Source organism: Conger conger, chromosome 7 (genome assembly GCF_963514075.1).
Source record: "Conger conger chromosome 7, fConCon1.1, whole genome shotgun sequence".
NCBI lineage: Eukaryota > Metazoa > Chordata > Actinopteri > Anguilliformes > Congridae > Conger > Conger conger.
Window position 1 is genome coordinate 22,420,210 of NC_083766.1, and position 12,535 is coordinate 22,432,744.

Genomic DNA, 12,535 nt, shown 5'->3' on the forward strand with positions numbered 1-12,535 from the left:
TACGGTATGTTAAAAAACTAGTGGAATCATGTAAGAATTATATCTGCCAGTTCTATAACACATATGTATTTTATATTTTATGTATAGTCCATATGTGTTTCTTGTGAGTTTTGTAGAAACTATTTGCACATGGGTAATGCTATAAAATTGGCATCCAAGAAATAGCCAGGCACCCATTCTGACTTTGATCCTCCCGTTCCAAACGAAAGCAGAAAAGGCCGAATATCTGTGATCAGATCCACACAGTCTGTCAGGCTGTCGAATGTTCAGCCACTCCTGGGCTCAGAGAGATCAAAGGTCGCTCAAACGTTCCCAGGTTCCCCTTCCTGTAAATGGGGGACCCCATGAGGTGCTGCTGATAGCAAAGGGTCAGAGGTCATCTGGCCACGCTGACAGAGAGTGGGCAGGTTCAGGTGTCAAGTGATGTGACGGATGGTGTTCCTCCAGATGCCAGTGACTGACGTTTGACTTCTTTCAGCAGCTCTTGCCTACATGTCTGATGCTTGATTCTTATCAAAGTCCGGGTCTGCTGTAGTTTATATGTCCTCTGTGTTTCTTATTTTCCTCCATGTTATGTTTCATAATTCATTAAGGTCTCTGGCTCTGGTGTCCCTCTTGCACGAAAAGGTTAGAAGGATGGAAATGTTCAGACAGAGACCCATAGAATATTACATATTTTTCTATATTTGATCCTTGAAGAGCAAAACTGCACCTCCACTGTCACTTTATTTCTGAGAGTGCAGGAGAGCCTGTGCGTGTGAGTGCCTTCTCCCATGCTAATGGAGATTTCAGTTTGTGTCTCAAGTTGGAAGGAAAGGAAGGAAGGAAACGGCGCTTGTTGGAGATGGACCTCCGTGCTTCTCAGCGTCTGCGGCGTCCGGGTGTCCAGATGAAAGCCTTCCAGGCTTCGGAAGACCAGTTAATGGCCCCCTGACCTTGGGTCGTGTGCGAAGGGCCTCCTGGCTGGAGGTGAGGGGGTCAGAGGGCCTCACCGTGAGCCTGCATTCTCTTCATAAGGCATGGGGCCTGCTGCAAGTGGTATTTTGTCTACAGAGAACTCGGGCTCTGTATGGGAAAGGAAGGAGGGAGAACATGAGGCTAACAGAAAGGTACAGAGGCGTGGAAGGTAATGACCATGCTGCTCTTGTGGAGTCCCATCCACAGGGGGCGTTGACGAGGGGGTGGTGTAACCAGACAACGTGATGAACAGTCCCTGCTGGAGGACCTCTGTGGAAGGAGTCAAGATTCTTAAACATAAAAAAAAACTTCTCATTAGATACTAAAGATCTGACTCCATCTCACACATTTTACACATTTTAAGTGTGAAATGAACACATACACAGGACGTCTGTGTGGTCTGAGACTGTTGACAAGATCTCCTGGTGACCTTTTGTAAATGAATGGGTGTTGTGTAGTTACCCTTCATATCAGTGGTATCCGTCACATTGTAAGTGACTGATGAAGAGGGCTGTAACAGCAGTCAGAATGCACCAGTTGTTGGTCTGGTTTGTTTGTTTGTTTGTGGTGAGTGGAGAGGCTATGCATGGAGCGGGTTTTTAGATATTGCCCATGTGGAGCATGTGTTAACTGCAGTGGAAGACACTGAGTGGCATGGTATTCCATCGCTGTCAGATCAACGCAAATTCATGTTTCATGATAATCAGCCAATGCTAAGCCTGGCACATGCCCATTAATATGGTGGCCATATTTCTGATGCTGGTCGTATTTCCTCAGATGTTACATTGTACATCCAGTGGGAGACTGGCACGTAGACACAGCATGTTGCAACATAGACATGCAAGAGTTGAAAGTTTCAACTTGATTGGTCAAATGGTGGAGGAGTTATAGGCATTTAAACAAATTTTATTCTTATAGCGCCACCTACTGGCAAAGAGGTGCCAACACTTATGTAGGGAGACATTGGCTCAGGCAGTAAGAGCAGTCTGGCAGTTGTCCGCCACAATCATGTACTGCACTTGTGCACCAAATTGGCCTCAGACTAGTTTGCAGAAATAGGCTTTTCACAGAATTGTAAATGGTGGAACATTTTGGCGGGCACATATTAAATTGGGAATATATGTTTTGTTCGACATTAATCATTGAATCTGAGGGAATAATCATTCTTATTATAGACCGCAGGGTTCAGAAGTTATGGCCCAAATTGTAAATGGTTGTGTCACAGCGCCACCAACTGGGCACTGGGCATCACTGCGATAAGCTTAGTCGTACGGGGGGGTGGTGGGGGGGCGGCCTGCTAAGTTTCATAGCTCTATGATTGACAGTTTTTGCTGCCCATTCCTGTTTAGGCAAGAACAATAAAAAACAACAGGATTCCAGCAGCTTGGCTGCTTGGACCACACATAATAATCCTTTTAACTAATATTAAATAGATTGGCTTGAGCTGTGAGCCATGAGCATCCAGCTTGCAGAAATGGATTGCATGCTTGAAAAGAATAATGATGTGAGAGGACAAAAGGACTATTTGTTTCCGCCCGGTTTCGAACCGGGGACCTTTCGCGTGTGAGGCGAACGTGATAACCACTACACTACGGAAACACTTCTGTGCAATGGAGGAAAAGCAGAAGAAGAAGATGAAGATGAAATGATTATTACTGCTGGGAACGTTTGTGATAACTAATCACAAAATAAATGAATTGCTCATTCTCTCAATGGTCACACACTAATGAGAGACACGGTTGGTGCAGAGATCAGAGTTCAGAGGCGTTCAGGTCGTACCAGTTAAACTGATCTCAGCGAGCGAGCGAGCTCTCACCGCAGGTCACCTGATCTGTGAGCAAAGCTGCCCATATGCTCCCCCTGGTGGCCACATGCATTAAAAAACTAAAACTATCTGGTCCCAGACCACATTTAAATGGTAAATTGTCTGCATTTATATAGCACTTTTATCCAAAGCACTTTATAATTAATGCTTCTCTGACTGCCAGACAACCGCTCTTACCTCCTGAGCTAATGTCACCCCAATGTAGTGCTTCTGGCTGTCGAGCTGGGTTCATAGAATATAAACATTCATAACTTAAACATTTTCTTGTTTGTGTAATTCTTAGAAGAGTACAAATGCTGGAAAATGTTTAATTTAAAATAGTTTCTAGACATACCTGAACTTGCAGTGTCGAATGATGCTACAAGCACCATCAGTGCAATGTAGGCTATTATTGTGTTTGACAAAAGTTGGAGTACATTATTGCATTAGACTGTATGCTATGTAGACATATGGCATATAGAGATCTGTACACAGGCTGGTTACGTAGCAAAACTGCTCACGCTTACTAAATCTCAAATATATTGCCACACAAAATCTTTATGTAATACACTCAACCCCTGTGTTCCCCCAATTTATGGTACATACATTCCATTCAACTCATCCCAAGTCAGCCCTAATATAGTACACTAAACCCCAGCTTCAGTCTACAGTGTACTCTATACCAACTTCAGTCTATAGTACTCTGAACTCAAATAGTGGATTAGAAACTGTGGCACACTCACTGAATTATGGGAATGATTTGTGGGTGCAGGAATGTGGTTTGAGGGCCACCTGCCAACATCTCTGACTGAGATTAGGCACATCAGTAGCCTGCATGTGTGGACTGACATCAGTATTAGAAGGAGCGTAGCTTTCTCAGTGCCAGTCTGTACTCCTTACAGTGACAGAGTAATGGTGAACACATTCACCCGCTGAGAATGGAGTGGAGATATGTTCTGTGACAGCTATAACCGTGTAGAAAGGAAAATAGCCAATATGCTACAAGCCAGCTGAAAAAAGGATCAAATAAGTGCTCAAAAACCAGGACAAAAACCAGACTATATGCACAGACAGGCTCCGCACCCAGACAAAGTCACAAGGACTATCCCGAAATTGATCATTCAGAGTCCCTTATATCACATTTCTTCCCCATTCTGTCATTTGGTCTGAGCTGAACCTCTTGACTACGTCTGCATGATTTTATGCATCTAGTTGCTTCCACATCATTGATGGATTAAATATTTCTATTAACAAGCTGGTGTACAGGTCTACCTCTTTAAGTGCTCTGTGGGCGTAGGTTCTCTGTACTGAAGTTGTGGGAGGGGAGGGGTGAGGAGCATGGGGGAGGGGAACAGAATGACAGACAGTTGTTTGTGAAGCTGTCAGCCGTAGACAGGAAATGCCTCTTCCCCGGCCTGAAAATGGAAACTTTTTTTTGTTTTGTTTTGTTTTCCGCTTTTCTTCCTGGTTATGTGCTGCTCTGGCCTGAGAGACAGGGGTTCTGGGTGTCGGCGAGGCGAGGTGTGTGTGTGTATGTGTGTGTGTGTATCTGTGCTTCTCAGAGCGAGTGAGAGCAGCCCTCTCTGTGCACCGACCTCCTACTCATCTTTGAGTAACAGGGCTGTGGGGAGCAGCTCAGCTAACAATTTTAGGTTCTTAGAATATTTTCTGAAGGTTAGTTTTAGTTCCCAGAATGTTCAGTTTGTCAAGTTTTATCTAACTTTTCTTAAGGTTCTCACAGTGTTGCATTATATCATATGTTATATTCTATCCAAAGCGACGTACAGTTGATTGCACTATGGAGGAGACAATCCTCCCCTGGAGCAATGTGGGGTTAGGGGCCTTGCTCAAGGGCCCAACAGCTGTGCAGATCTTACCATGGCTTCACTGGGGATTGAACCACCAACATTGCGGGTCCCTGTCCCAGTCTCATGTACATTAACCACTACGCTACAGGCTGCCCCATGTTGCACTAATGTCACTCTAACGTTCTAAAAACACTTCTTAAATCACATGTTTTCAGAACATTGCAGGGGAGCATTATGTAAGAAATACATGATGAAGTAAAACATTCTTACATGTCATGTTTCTAGTATGTTCCGGGAATGTTATTTTTGTAACGTTACAGTGGAACCTTCTTAAAACAGAAAACATTACTGAATGTTCTCAGGACATTCCCTGTTAGATGGTTGAGGCTGAAAATGGATACCCTGAGGAACTATCCACAAGGGTTGCTGGGAGGTTAATTACTCTGAACCACAAGAAATGACTCAAGTTTAATAAATATTCAGACTTCAGACAGAGGACGTGTCTCGCTGACTAGCAGGACTGATGATATTTCACCCAGTGCTCTGATGAATGTAAAACATGGCTGTTGTTATTTTAAGTTTGTTTGTACTATGGTAGTCCCTGCAAAATCATTCAGGCTGAGTTTAATGAATGGATCCAGCCTTAATCACTAACATACGTCTCAATATGTCAAAGTGCTGTAGTTTTGTTTTGTAATAATTTTAAGATTAATTATTTGTATATAAAATAGGCAAATGTTGTGGATAAGTAGAATCATTTACTGTAGGTGTGCAGACTGTTGTTCAGTCCAAGGAACAGACTTTACTATGTTGTAAAAACACATTTTGTAATAGAAACAATAGGATTTGCATGCCTCACTGTTTTTTGTTTTTGTCAAAACGTGTAAACCCCGCCTTCTGGCCCCTCATCTCGTTCGGCTCAGTTGCACCAGGCAAGATCAATTGAGCACAGAAAAGTATTTGAATCCAAAACGGTTACATATTAGACCCAGGTGTGAGCTGGGATGAGAAGTTAGGGTGACATGGCTCAGGCAGTAAGAGCAGTCGTCTGGCAGTCGGAGGGTTGCCGGTTTGATCCCCCGCCTGGGCTGTGTCGAAGTGTCCCTGAGCGAGACACCTAACCCCCAAATGCTCCTGACGAGCTGGTCGGTGCCTTGCATGGCAGCCAATTGCCGTTGCCGTTGGTGTGTGTGTGTGTGTGTGTGTGTGTGTGTGTGTGTGTGTGTGTGTGTGAGGCATCAATTGTACAGTGCTTTGGATAAAGGTGCTATATAAATGCCAACCATTTACCAGAACAATGTAATTAACTCAATTTGTGCTTTTCTCTTTCCCTTTGTATGGCTTCCTGTTCCTGGCCTCACCTTGCCACTCCTCCCTGCTCTCCACAATCAGGTAAGTAAAGCTGCTGGTCATCAGTCCTAAGTTATCCGCTGTTAGTAGTACATCACAGTGTGTGAACATCGATACACGCAGCTAGACGCTCTTGTTCTGGCCAATCACGGCATCCCGTTCCACTGTTTGGGAGGCTGGGAGCGTAGCTGGTCGCTGGGATAAACACTCTGTGCAGCCATCTTTGGCCTCAACCATCCCCTGAGCCACACAGTACGAGTTTTTGATTTTATTTCTTGACTTATTTTTTATGTTGGAGCACTTTGGGGCCACAACAACATTCTTGTCTTCCTGGCCACCGAAACCCCGGGGGCCGGCTGTGGCTGGGACCCGGCTGCCGTGTATGCCTTTCAGTATCCATCTGGGAAAAATCGGGAACGTCGTTTTCCCGAAATGACATCTGTAGAGCAGAGACACGGTCTCCGACTCAGACGCATGGTGAACGGGGACATATGTAGCAGAACATTGCGTACCTTAACATTACGTACCTGCACATGAACTTACATGGGTAGCGTATTAGGACCACTTTGTGCAAATTGGGTTCAGGGCAGTTTACGGGAAGTAATTGGGAACACAGTTCCAGTACGCAACCTGACTACTGCCATCTGTGACCGAATGCTGATTAATCACACGTGACAACATGACTAATATAAACCATAGAAATAATACAATAAGTATTGTGAGCTATAAGCAACTGCAAGGCAGCACATAGGGGGGAGTGTAGAGTGTACCAAACGCTCAGGAAATGGGGATAGAATTAGCAATGGCGCCAGGGTATTTATTGGGGAAAAACAAGGTCAACTAAAACATAACAGCCCAAACACCTAGGTTATATCCCAGGCCTAAACACTAACTAAACACAGATGTGTCCCTTCTCTATTATGCAAACCTGCTAAACAGTTAATTGGACAATATTGAAAAACAGACTAGAAGAAGAAAAAGGATGACTCATTTTCTTCATGATTCGTCAGTGTCCCCCCCTTCCCCCATACTATGGCAACAAACAACACACCTTGGCTCCACCCCTAAACTGCTTGTACCATCCAATGAGCTTGTACCTTGTTAAATGCTCTCCTTAAGAAGCAAATCACCTTCTGCTATGGCTGGGCTAGGTGCAGCTTAATTTGCTGATCTTGGAGGATGATCGATCGTGTCATTTGGCATGGCTTTGTGTCATTGGGTGTGGCTTTGGGCTGTGAGTGGCAGCTCTTCCTGTCTGGCAGGAGGTGCGTTGCACTCAGAAATAGTGACAGTCTTCTCCCGATGGCGTGAAGAAGAAGACGATTTCTCAGAAAGAAAGAGAGAGGGACAGAGAGAGAGAGAGAGAGAGAGAGAGACAAAGGCTCTGTGTATCAGACGTGCCCTGAAGCTGGAGGTCTCGGCAACAAGTTAATGACTGCGTTCGTGGCCGCAACCCTAACAAGCACAAGATGGGGACACCGCATGCGTGGTTAGGGGTGTTCGTTTTATATCAGGAGGCAAACACAAATGTCTGGAGACAGCGAGAGACCACAGAGGCAGATAGATAAGGAGGCCTCTCTCACTCTCTCTCTCTCAAATTCAAAATCAAATGCTTTATTGGCACGACATAGTACTGTACAATATATATATTGCCAAAGCGTAGTGACGACAACACAACAACAATCAATCATAGTAACAACAGACACAAAATAGCAGTGTCTCTCTCCCCCTCTCCCTCTTTCTCTCCTAATCGTCCCCAAGGAAAGAGAGAACAGCATCGTGAGGCAGATATGAGCCTGCGCTATTGTTTATAAAGAGGGGGGATCTGTGGCTCCTGGATGTATAGCCAGGGGGATTTTGTGACACACTTTTTAAACGTTTCCTCATGAGTTCATGTCTCCAGGTTGTGGTACCCTTTGTTCCCGAGTGTAATTCAGGGTTACAGTATACACAGTGTTCAGGGTTCAAGGGGTGATTCGAAAGGTTCATGGGTAGCATTCATCAAGGGTTTAAAAAAAAAACTCCTCATGTTAATAAACTGGTTATCCAGTGAACAAGAGCTTCAGAAGTTGTTCTGAGCTTACATTCTGTGGTCTGTATGCAGAAAAAGCGTGTTGTGCCATTAATTCATGTTTGTTTTCATCATTGAGACGCTATTGGATTTTATCAGTTCACCAGTCAAGTGGTCTCATCAACCAGCTTCGCTCTAAAACTGTTAAAACTGTCTAAACAGTGTGTGGGAGAAAAAAGAGAAGGTCAAACTCGAGGCAGATTGAATTTGAGGCTGAACGTAACCCAAACTCTGCGGGGCCATGCTTGGTTAGAGATGGATTAAAGGCTGTAAACTTTATTTAAGCCCATTTATTTGCTCTGCCAGTTTGCGGTTATTCCGTTGTGTTAAGGCACACTGTGGGCTTAGGGAGGAATGTGGGCCTGTGTTTCCCTCCGTTCAGTGTAGTAAGCATGGCGTCCTGGCAGAAACGTTGGTGACTTTGAGAGGGTCTGAAACTCTTTCTCTCAGCAGAGACCAGGTAAGTGAACTCAGGTTACAGGTGAATGTGACCGTTCTACTTTTAGTTCAAGCATCACATACATACAGTATAACTATTATTTGGAGGAATACTGTCCATTCTAAGCAATCAATGTAAAAAAAAAAAAAAAAAAAAGTCTATGTTAACCACAAGTCGTTCTTTGTGGCCATATTTTTAAAAAACATACAATTGTCTTTATGCCTGTGCAATAAAGTATGGGAAAAATAAAGTAGGTCGATGCCTTTGTGGGCAGTAATTGCCACAGAAAATTGGAACTGGCTGAGCAAAACAAACAAAAAACAAATGCAAGACAAGTTCAAAACTAATGCAAAACAAACAAAAATCAAATGCAAGACAAATTCAAAACTAATGCAAAGCAAACAAAAGTCAAATGCAAGACAAATTCAGTGCACAGCGAATGAAACACAAGTAATACAAATTCAAAATGAATTCAAAACAAAGCAAAACAAATGCGAAACAAACATACAGGACTCCATGGGTCTAGTTAAACTGGCCCTAAATGCCCCGCACTGGCAGAGTGGTGGTAGTCCCCAGACATGTCAGTCTCCATTTTACCCTTGTTATTTACTGCATTTCATGGCTGCGTTAATAAAATGCATTCAGATGGCACCGTTGTTCTGCACGGTGCTGCACTCGTGTGGGGCAGGGCTGTGTCCAGTTACAGCCGATTTAATCAGTCGCACATGGGCCACTCCTCTGGGTTTTCGGCGCAGTGATGCGGGGTGAGTGGGGAGGGTCTCAGTGCACTGTTTCAGAAAGCCTCCCCTCTCTGTTCCAGGAACCCCCAAATGGTTTCCCTGCAACCCCCCCTCCAAACTAGGACTCAATCATCCAAAGTCATGGCTTACAGTTAATGATTTTTTTAAGTTAACGAGTCAACGAAAGGCGATTCATGTGTTCTGAACAATGCTTATAAGGGTTTTTGTTTTGTCGTAATGACGCTTTTCACGATAAAGCAACTTGTCCTTTCTTTGGGATTGATTCATTGTGGTTACTGTGAGCAGCGTATGGCCTGTTGATATTGAGTGTTCTTCTCCGTCTTTGTGATTGACATAATTGCAGGGCCATTCGGTGTACAGCTCCTCGGTGTGACATGCATATCAAAATATATACATGTGAAAATATACTGTATGTATCGTTTTTAATACAGTATATCCCCAATGTAATCTAAATGCTATCTGAATTACCTAGGATCAGTATTAAAAAAAGAAAAATAAATTCCATTTGTATAATGTACTCTGTGTACCATAGAACACAAAAAAAAACCCAGTAAGTAACCAAAATAGGAGACTGAATTCTGTGAATTATTTTGAATTTGTATTGATGGCTGAAATATGTTGAATATAAAACATATTGCTTATCATCTGGCGATTTTTGCCGTGTGTTGACAGATATGCACTCAGGTGAAAGGAGCAGAGGGGATAACTCTGCAAAGATGGATTACAGCATGAAGTGATTGTGAAAGTAATATCAGAAAACAGACAGACAACAGGAATTAATATGAAACTGAATGCCAGGTGTGTGTGTGTGTGTGTGTGTGTGTGTGTGTGGGCGTGTGCGTGTTTGCACTCGTGCCAGAAGCCAAGTGAAGGATTTGCTATCGTATTGCTCCTCCATTTCAATCCCTCTGCACAACTGAAGACCGGCTGTTTGGTGATATGATGTGAAATGTTTTGGAACACAAAGTGAAACCTCACCCGACTCTTTTACTCTAATTGTTGTGTGTTCAGTCTCACGTCTCAGATTGTGAACGACATGTTATTGGTCTAGGGCCAAAGCCTTGTGTCACTGCAGGGGGGGGGGCTGCTGCAGACCAGGAGTCAATAGCGATAGCCTGCTGAAAAAACTGCCTTTGAACAGGTTTTGAAACAGCTGGTAGCTGCTTGGCCTGTCCGGACCAGCCCCCAGCTTGACATGGTTTAGCTGAATGACCAGTTCAGACCGGCTCCCAGCTTTGACCAGCTCAAGCTATGTTTTGAAACACTGGTTGACCAGCTGTTACCCAGTTAGACCAGTGTTAAGACCGGCTTGGCCATGGTAGTTGACAAACTGGTCAAGCTGGCATAGCTGGATTTTTCAGCAGGGTAGACTTCAAATGAATCTAATGGGAGGAAGAGCGATGTTTCCTGGGGGCTCCTTCATTTTGGCTCCAGCCCGTGACCGATTTCCTCAAAGACACGGGCATCTACTCCAGCCCAGGAAGCATTTCTGATCTGGGTACAGTTGACCATCGAGAAACTAGCCCTTCCCCAAACCTGTATGTGACATGAAGACCTGACCACAGACAGACCTGTATAATGGGGGCACTTAGTGAAGTCCCAGAAAGGGGTGAGATTGAGAGATGTAGGTAGAGGGTAGTCAGGGGACAGGATACGTTTTTCGGCGGAAGGCCAACATTTTTCTCTACTCCAGTCTCTGTTGTGGGCAGAGAAAGTCCTGAATTGAAAGCAGAACACTCTTATTGAGTGAACAGACAATCTGCTCAATTAAGATGCTGAACTGATTGATTTGTACTGATTCAGCATGCTCAAATGTACAGACATCCTCAGTGAATTAGGGTGATTCTTTTGCAATATACGTAGCACAATAAGCAAAATGTGATTATGGGACTTTTGTTCTTCATGCACTGAATAGGTATTTTTCACATAATGTGGCTTATGAGGATAAATAACAAGAAGAAAGAGAGAGAGAGACAGAGAGAGAGGGAGACAGACAGACAGAGCACTGCTGCACATGTCTGTTGGAGTGATGTAAGGGTGCAGGTGAGTCTGTGAGGGCTTAAAGATGGGAGCTGATGGAGGTCACGCTGTGTGTGTGAGAGAGAGAGAGGGACAGAGACAGAGGCAGAGGCAGAGACAGAGAGAGAGCACTGCTGCACGTGTCTGTTGGAGTGATGTAAGGGTGCAGGTGATTCTGTGAGGGCTTAAAGATGGGAGCTGATGGAGGTCACGCTGTGTGTGTGAGAGAGAGAGAGGGACAGAGACAGAGAGAGAGAGCACTGCTGCACGTGTCTGTTGGAGTGATGTAAGGGTGCAGGTGATTCTGTGAGGGTTTAAAGATGGGAGCTGATGGAGGTCACACTGTGTGTGTGAGAGAGAGAGAGGGACAGAGACAGAGGCAGAGACAGAGACAGAGACAGAGCACTGCTGCACGTGTCTGTTGGAGTGATGTAAGGGTGCAGGTGATTCTGTGAGGGTTTAAAGATGGGATCTGATGTGGCTCACGCTGTGTGAGTGATTTTTCTATTCCACAGCCTCACATTCGCAGCTCCAGGTCAGATCTATTTCCTTTGACCGTTTGAGCAGACAGATTTCCCCTGCTCTAAGTCATCCGTGAACTTTATCTCAACTCGATCTGCCTTTCTACCTTAGCGTGCAGTAATTGAACTCTTTAACCAATAAAAAAAAAAAGGAAAGAGCAGCCCCATCTTGTCTCCATTACAGTTTGATAAAGGTCTTTTCACACGAAACCTTTCACATTATCGCATTCCTTCTCGCGTTATTCTTGTTTCTCCTGGCATGCAAATCTGGTATCCCGAAGGAGAAGCAAAACCCAAGTAAACATTTTTGTATTATAAGAGGAAATCCTCAGTGCTGACTTGGCTGGTGTCGTTGCTGGTCTGATTGCCGGAGCCTTCCGTTCTCTTATCGCTGGTAATTAGGCCCTAAGACACCAGAGTAGGTGTGTACCAGGAATGCCTGCGTGCTGTGGAACCACTCCGGGTGTGAAGGGTAACGGCAACACCCAGGGCTCAGAGCCGAAAAACTACAGTCTGAGATGCGGTTCTTTGGCCTTCAGTGCGCACCGTCCTTCCGTGATCTGCGAGTGAGGGCTGCAGAGTGTTTTTAAGCAGCTCTTAAAATATACAGAGCATTCAGGGAACGTTCGGTATGTGTGGGCGCACGCTTGCTGCTCACACAAGATCGTGCCTACACACACGCAGGCACGCAGGAACACAAGTGCACATGCAAGCACGCTCCCTACACGCATACATGCGCACATGCAGATGCACGCGTGCACACACCCTACACACACACAGTACAGCCACACTCTACACTGTGTCT

At 44.7% G+C, this 12,535-nt stretch overlaps 1 protein-coding gene and 1 non-coding gene across 2 annotated transcripts in view; one reads left to right on the forward strand and one right to left on the reverse strand.

Moving 5' to 3' along the window:
- The window catches only part of LOC133133243 (collagen alpha-1(XXIII) chain), a 105,822-nt gene that overhangs the window by 33,817 nt on the left and 59,470 nt on the right, over nt 1-12,535 (forward strand). The window lies entirely within an intron of this gene.
- Nucleotides 2,484-2,556, reverse strand: trnav-cac (transfer RNA valine (anticodon CAC)). Its single transcript has one exon. It is a non-coding gene; the product is annotated as a tRNA-Val (tRNA).